We start from the raw sequence: 8,154 nt of genomic DNA, 5'->3' as shown, positions 1-8,154 counted from the left end.
GACAGAGAAAAATGTGTACTTTTAGTGTAACTGCTATAGTGCAAATCGTCGGCCAGGCCGGCCAGGGCCGTCATACGCGAGTATTCTCTGAAAGGCTCAGATCAGGCCCTTGTGAGTCTGTTTCTCCTTTTCCATCATCTCATCGATTCCAGTTTGTTCGTGACAATGCAGGAGATAATGAGATTATCCTCAATTACTGTACAAAAAAGATACTATACATATTTTATTTAGAAACGCACTCAGAAATACCTCTTTTGCTATACTTACGTAGTAGGAGAAGACGGGGAGATTCAGAGACGCACACACTTTCATAAACATCCACACGCCCTCCTTCAGGGCCTGGGGTCTCTTACTCTCCATTTAGCCCTTTTGATGAAAGCCCAGTTTCTTCATGGAATAAAGAAGACCGTGAATTAAGGAGAAAACAAAATATGGGCAGTTAAAATACACTGTTCTGGTTTAAAAAGAACCCATGATCAGACAAGTGCATTTAAAGAAAAATAACTCACTTAGGATTCCCATTAATCTTGCCTCACATCCTAACTCCATTAATACTGAATTTCGGAAGCGCATTGGCAAAGCTTTATTAAGTAGCCAATTCTGCATCAATCACCATCTCCCCTTCAATTACTACTGCTCAATCTCTGGGTCTTTTATCCAACGATAAGGAAACTTTAAAAAGTAAAGTGAGTGTTTTTTTTAACAATAATCCATAAAACATAAAACTTGTGAAGCCCTGGGTCTGTGTTGGTGCGCTGAAGTGCTGATTACTCAAGCCTCCTTGCGTGGTCTCAGGTGCGGGGCAGCCCGTCACCCAGCCCAGAGCTGCCAGGACCCTTCCTCGCTGCAGATGAGCTCTGCCAGGACCTTCCTGTCCCCAGCAGAACTGACATGTGGGCTGGCGTGGAGAGCGGCTGGCGTGGAGAGGGGCTGGACAGCAGACCGGCGCCCTACAGGGATGCATAGATGCTGTCTCGGATCACTCTGCGAACCACAGTCTTGACTTGCAGGAATCAGGAGTGCCCCGTAGAAATCTATCGGTTCCTGTTGATTTTCCAAACCCAGTTTGAGTGTCCTGGGCTAGCTTTAGAGTTTGCAAAATCCCTTCCAAGATACTGAAGTGGGGTGGGGTGGGGAGAAAGCATGGGGTGGTGAGTTTGGGTTGAATATTTTTCAAGGCCTGAGAAACTTCAAATAATTACATCTTTACATGTCAGGTTCTCAAGGGTGATAACAGTTATTTCTAGGTTTGGTGAAGATAATTTCATCCTAGGAATATATCCACACCCTTATCTGTTCTGATGTCCCTACATTTAATAACGGTTGCTGACTATTTCTAAGAAGATTTAAAAATGTTATTTGTGAAGGGCCCAAATAATATGATGCTCCCTCCAGATGTCTAACATCCATTTTTGTGGCTGTTGTTTCACAGGCAAATTTTAGAGAGACCCAGTCTTTGCATGACTTCCTCAGATAATCCATAAAGTACCATAAGACCCCAATGACATATCACCTTACCCTTATCAGAATGGTCTTTACTAAAACGTCAAAGACAGCAGATGCTGGCACGGATGCGGTGGAAAGGGAATTCTTATACACGGTTAGTGGGAATGCAAATTAGTACAACCTCTATGAAAAGCAGTATGGGCATTCCTCCAAGAACTAAAAGTACACCTACAATTCGATCCAGCAATCCCACTGCTGGGTATCAACCCAAAGGAAAAGAAGTCGTTATATCAAGAAAGACACCTGCCCTTGTGTATTTATTGCAGCACAAGTCACAACTGCGAAGATACGGAATCAACCTAAGTGCCCATCAACTGATGAGCAGATGAAGAAAATGTGGTATATACACACCATGCAGGGCTACTCAGGCACGAAACGGAGTGAAATGATGTCTTTTGCAGCAAGTTGGATGGAAGTGGAAACATTGTCCTAAGTGAAGGGATGAAAAACAAATGCCGCATGTCCTCACTCGTAGGTGGGGATAAACGATGGGCACGCACGGTCACACAGAGTGGTACAGTGGACACTGGGAACTAAGAAGGGCAAAGGTGGGAAGGGTGAAGGATGAAAAGTTCCCTACTGGGTACGACGTACACTATTTGGGTGATGGGTGCACTAAACGCCCTGACTTCACCACTAGACAATTCACCCAGGTATTAAAAAACACTTGTACCCCTTAAATCTAGTGAAATAAAACAATTATAAGAAAGAATTTCAAAGGAATGTGTCTTTTTTGTTTTCAGGTGCTCAATCCTGAACAATAGAGGTCAGTGCAAGTAATGCCAGCCACAAAAGATGGGAGGCCCGTGGTGGGTACCTGCTCCTGGTGGCTGCTCCAAAATCATCCGAACACTCTCAGACGTTGACAGCTTCCCACATTATGGATTCTGTTACATCAATATTTGATGGAGAGAGAGAAAGAAGGGAAACCTTTTCTAGACTTGCTCACAGCCAGAGATCTAGCACACAGGCTGGCGTCTGCAGCTGCGTGGGAGGAGACGGTCGGGAAGACCCCGGCGGGGTGTCTGCTCATGGACCAGCCCGGGCCAGCGTTTTGCAGCCAACGCAAGGGCAGTGGGACGAGCAGCGGTGGCAGCAGTGGGGACGTTTATAGAAGAAGAATCTTGCCCAGTGGTTGGGTGTCGCCTCCAACTATGCTGTTCTTGGCACCCAAGCCTGGTTCTTACTTGTCCTAAAGGTCTGGGGGCTGCTGATAGCATTTGCTAAACCCGCGTTTGCTCTTACAAGTTGGAATGGGCTCTCTTCTTTGCAACGATGCATGCTCACCCATACAAAATCTGGATTTTTCGAAATCAAAACTCCAGCTAATGTACGTACTAGATGCTATGGGCCACCCAGTGTAACTACCCGTGCACAGAGAGCATCCCTAAATAGGCTGGAAGCGTGCAGTGGGGCCAAAACCAGGGCGTGTCAGAGAGGAAGCACGCATTCAGCGTCACACGAAAACCAGAGGTGTTTAACGTTTCCATTCTCCCAAAGCCTCAGGGCAGAGACTCAGCAGGGTCAGTCGGTCCAGGCCTGGGTGACCTCCCCACATGGCCACGGTGATGGCTTTGGGATCCCTGGGACACGTACCTGGTCTCGTGCTTTCAGCATGGACCTTCCGTGGCCCTTACTGCTCTGCTGCGATTCTCCTTGCAGAACGCTTGGGAGAGATGCGCAAACTGACACCAAATGCCGGCAGATCCTGCCCCGGGCATTAATGTCAGATGCTGACAGTCCTCGGTCACTGGGACAGGACCTCACAGGTGCCCACCCGGGACTTCGCTTCCACGTCACAACTTTAGGAAAGAAACCAGACAGCTCCGTGATTTCCCCCTGGCAGATTAGAAAGTTCAAAGGGTTTAATAAATGACTGCTGAATAATAAATTAATAAATGGGATGAAAGAATAAGGAAATGGAGAACAAAGACGAATTGCGAAATCAACAATAATCATATTCTAACAATATGCATTTTAACTGTGATTTGTAGACAAACTCGGGTCTTCAATCAGAGAGAGATTAAGAACAACGTATGAAAAATGTATAATCTTTACCCAAGAGACAAAAGATTACTGTGTATTAATCACTGTCTCGTGTAAGTCAGTGCAAATCTGTAAATGGAGACCAGGTTTTAGTTTTTCTTCTTATAATTTAGTTTATTTTGATAAAAGTCAAACTCGGGTTACACTACGTGGATGTTTAATAGCAGGGGAACAGCGCGTTCAAGGTTGACTGTGGCTTCCCTTTTCTCCTGGGCTTTGTGAGCAGCTCCGTTCCAAGAACCTGAAGTTAGGTACTAGCACAGGCCATCCGGCCGTTCCGGGGGTGGCTGCTTGGGTCCCGTTCCTTGTGGTCCTCTGTTGGGGGCCAGACCTCTGTCTGACGGCACAGACGTGGGGCTATTTCCCGATGGCTGCCTCCTAGGATGTTTCCCGGGACTTGGACACCTGTGTGCGCGATGCCGGCGTCACCTGCTGCTCCCCGTCTTGGCTGCCCACCTGGACGGCAGCCCCTCTGCTCTGGCTCGCCAGACCCCTCCTGCCATCCCCAGACACGGGGGTTTGCCCGCGTTTGTCCCGTGCGGCGGCGACCTGGGCACACTGAGCTCTGAGTATCCATCTCATTGCGTCAAAGGACTTCTGAGTCACTGTCCTTCTTCTGACAGACCTCACGGCCCATGAGCCCTGATTTACAGGAGACTCGTCCTTCCTTACTCTGACCAGTGAGCAATTGTCCATCGGCCACTCTCTCACAAAGGCCGGGCAGCGCGGGCGCCGAGCCTGGGCGCGGTTGGGAGTCGGCTGCACAAAGAGCCAGCGCCGGCCGCGCCAGCTGAACGAAAAGCCCATCTTTAAGTCACAGCGGTGGAGGAGGAGGCCTCGCGAGAAAGGCACGGAAGGAGAAAACCCCTTGTTGAATAACGGGAGGGAAGTGGGCGCTTAATCTTTAAACCCGCGGCGAGGCCACAGGCCTGGCGTCAGTGAGGGCACGCCCGAGCGGACACTCCGCAACCTTCGGTCCAGTGCGCTGTGTCCAGCCCGGTTCTCTGCGGCTGCCGTGGGCGTCCAGCACTCGTGTGGCTGTCGCTGCCACCGCAATGGCTGGCTTGCACGAGTGCGCTTCGGCAGGCACATTTCGTCAGGGGCTGCGTGGTGGACGCCGACATCACCCCTCCGATGGCAGGGCCCAGGCCCCAGCGGATCCTCCCCACCCGGGGAGGCGTGGGCGACGCTGAACCCCGTTTCTCAGACAAACGTACCCCCTTTAAACACCTCCTTGGTGTGTGCTTACATCTTGTTTTTCCTTCATTTGTTCCTCAAACTATTACGTGCTCTCATTCTTTCCAACTCTACTGAACAGAATTTCGTTAGCTCTGGACAATTCAGTGGTCACTTTGCGGTCACGCCGTAGCCTGCTGTACGACGATGACGTCTCAGGATCTGAGTTCAGAGAGCGTGGCCCGGCGCTGTGTGATAAGCTCCATGTCTGCAATATGTGGTTTCTGTCTCCTTAGCGATTAGACTCTCTGGTCTTACTCGTCTCAATATCAATATTTCTAAGATTATTGGTGTGGTCCTCTACTTTCTTCCGAATTCCCACTTGTAATCCTGCTGGAGTTATTTTTACGGAAGGGGTTGGAGGCCTGGGTGAGGCTTGGGCCCCTCTTCCGAGGGAGCGCTTGGCCTCCCACCGCTCCCCGCCGCGGGGATCCCGCCGCTCCCTGTGGGCCACACGCCTCCTCCTCACCGTGCAGCCCAGCTGCTGCCTGTCTGTGAATTGGCAGCATCGGGGTTACCTGTGCTCTTTCTCGAACCGCGGTCTCCGGCTCCGCGGGCCGTCAGTGCGCACGGCGTCTCTCCGCGCAGGGCGGGGTGTGTCCAGCTCTCACGCCCTCACGCTCAACGCATCGCTGCACACGGAGCAGGCACCGGGGACTCTCAGGCTAACACACCTGTGGGTATACAGACTTCGGGACTTTTTTGGTGTTCCAGATTCGAGAGTGATCAGCAAACACCCAGCCTGGAAATCAGAAACAACATTTACTCTTTCAGCAGAAAATGTTTAATACCGAAAATTGATTAAACAGATTCTGGAGAACTGAAGACATAACCCGGAGCCCGAGATGGCAAACACTAGCAGCTGCGGGCAGCGGCCCAGCCCTCGTGCTCCGAGGAGCGGAGTCAGGCCTGGGGGGGAGAGGATGATGCCTGGCTGGTGCGGAGGCTTCGCGGCGTGAGACGAGGCTGCTTCTGGGTGCCTGGGAGCCTCAGCAGCTGGACACTGACAACCCAAGGCCATTACCGGGGTGACCCTGCCAGGAACAGCCTCGGCACGATGGGAGGAGGAGGGGCCTCACTTCCTCCCGCTGGGGTCTCCTCCGGAGCCCCTGCTAGCGGAGCCCTGGTGGCGGAGAGACACCGGCAGCCCTGGTCCCAGTGTGGCGAGACCCAGGTCCCTGCAGGGGGGCGAGTGTGGGCTTCAGAGACCACAACCGACGACAGACACAGGAGCTGGACCAGAGCTCGTTGTCAGACGAGTGGCCGCCGCCCTCTCCACAGCGGGGGCCGAGCGTCCGCCACGGTGCACTGTCGCGCTTTAAAGCCCCGCCCAGATCCTGCCAGTCAGGGAGGAGGTCTGCAGGGGCTGGACAGCCGCCCATCAGCCACATTGGGCCTTCCTGGTCACCGGACCGCAGTCGTCTGGGGGATGACGTCCCCGAGCTCCAGCTCCAGCAGGGTCTCCGCAGCTTCGCAAGGTGTCTGGGACTGGGCTGTGCACACGATGTCCCTGAAAAGGTCAGGTGGACCCCGCACCTGGACGGCACGCCCGTCATCAGTGCGGGGTGGGCCCCTGGACCCGACGCCGTTTCCCCACCAGCGTGAGGTGGATGGCGCGAGATCGTCTCCACACAGACGCCCAACATTTCTAATGAACGAAGCTGTTTGGTTTTGAGAAAACAAATGTCGGTTCCTCTCTCTTCCTTCCTCGTGAACGGCAGTGACACCCGCCGCAAAGCTCCTCTGGAGCCATCCTCGGGGGACCCCGGCGCAGTTCTCTTTCCCGTGGGTGCAGGTCTCCAGCGGGTGTTTCTAGATGCTGTTACCAGCAACTTCTGCAGCTGCTGTCACCGTATCGACCCTGTTCCCAGAACCATCAGGGGGTTTTAGGAAAAGGTGAAATGATGCCAAGCTAATTCTTAGGTTTTTTACTCTAATAAATTACCCTCGGGGTCCCAAGCAGTTTAAGAACCACACCAAGTTCTACTGAAAGGCGCCAACCAGAAAAGGAAACCATAGGATGCAGCCGGCAGGACACCCACGGTCTGGGGGCTTTCTGCTGACCTCCTTCCTGCTGCCAGCGCAGCAAGGTGGCAACTGCTGGCGGGGACACGTGTGTCCCCCGTGAAGGGAGCCACGTTCATGCTGGTCAGTCTGGAGTCTTTGTGTGCTTTTTGTACCTGTGATGTTTTCATGAGACCCGGAGGCCCAAGGAACAGTCTGCACCCCACGAAGCTGCTCTGCGCTGGATCTAACCGGGGCACGCAGAGACACACCTGCACCTCTTTGAGGATGGGCCACGTCTGTTCTGTCTCCTGTGCGCTATGATCTCATTAGGGAGGCGGAGGAAAAAATAGGGATTATTCCATTTTGGAGAGGAGGATGCTGGAGGAGAGAGGTAGGGTCCCCGGTGTTATCACAAAGGTTGACGGAAGCGTCAGCCCAGCAGTGTGAGGCCCAGAACGAGGACACAGTGAGGGGACTCGGCTTTCCTGGACTCAGATGCTACTGTCCCCCTCACTGGCCGCAGGGACAAAGCTGACCAGCCCCAGCCTCTCCTCACGCGAGAGGGCTCACCTGCAGACGCTGTTTGAGGTGCACTTGGAGGGCGGGAGCACACTGACGGACGGCTCTTAGGGAACGATTCCTGGCGGAGGATTCCTATACACACAGGTCCTTGCCCGTCCCCCAATTATCCCTTCATACAGTTGAAGAAAAATCAGGGCCATGTGTGGTTTTGCACGATTCAGTTTTGACAGGATAAGTCAATCCTTGTGCAGTGAGAACAGGAGCACCTGGCCTGATCTCCACCTGTCCTGAAACGGCGCAGGAGGTGCTGCTGCCAGGCCACGCCCTCCGGGAATGCATGCTCAGGCACACACAGCTTGGCTTTCTGCGGCGAGGTCAAGGGTCAGCATGAGGGGTCCTCACCTGGAGGGACGTCTGCCTCACCACGTGGCACACGGAACTGGCCCTGGGAGCTGGGCTGGACGTGCACCTCTCCCGCCTAAGCTCTTCCCGTCTCGAGGGACACGGGGGACATCTAGCTATTTAACACGATGTCTGGAAGACGTGTGTCCTGAACAGGAAAGTGGTGGGTGGCACCCAAGCATAATTACTGCCCCGATTGAGCTCATCGTAGCCTTTGGCAACCAACATCCGCTGAGCAGACGCGAAGTAAGCCATGGTGCATTCCGCTGAGTATCCTCACAGGTGTGGGGTGTGCACCTTTGTTATCGTGACGTTCTATTGAGGTTTGATTGACATGCAAAGAGCTGCACCCATTTAATGGATACATTTTGATGAGCTCGGACAAAACGCCTACATCTGTGATACCATCGCCACAATCAAGGTGCTGGAGGTATC

The sequence above is a fragment of the Propithecus coquereli genome, unplaced genomic scaffold, assembly GCF_000956105.1.
Source record: "Propithecus coquereli isolate 6110/MARCELLA unplaced genomic scaffold, Pcoq_1.0 Scaffold711, whole genome shotgun sequence".
NCBI classification, from domain to species: domain Eukaryota; kingdom Metazoa; phylum Chordata; class Mammalia; order Primates; family Indriidae; genus Propithecus; species Propithecus coquereli.
Note: the sequence above shows the minus strand (reverse complement) of the source record.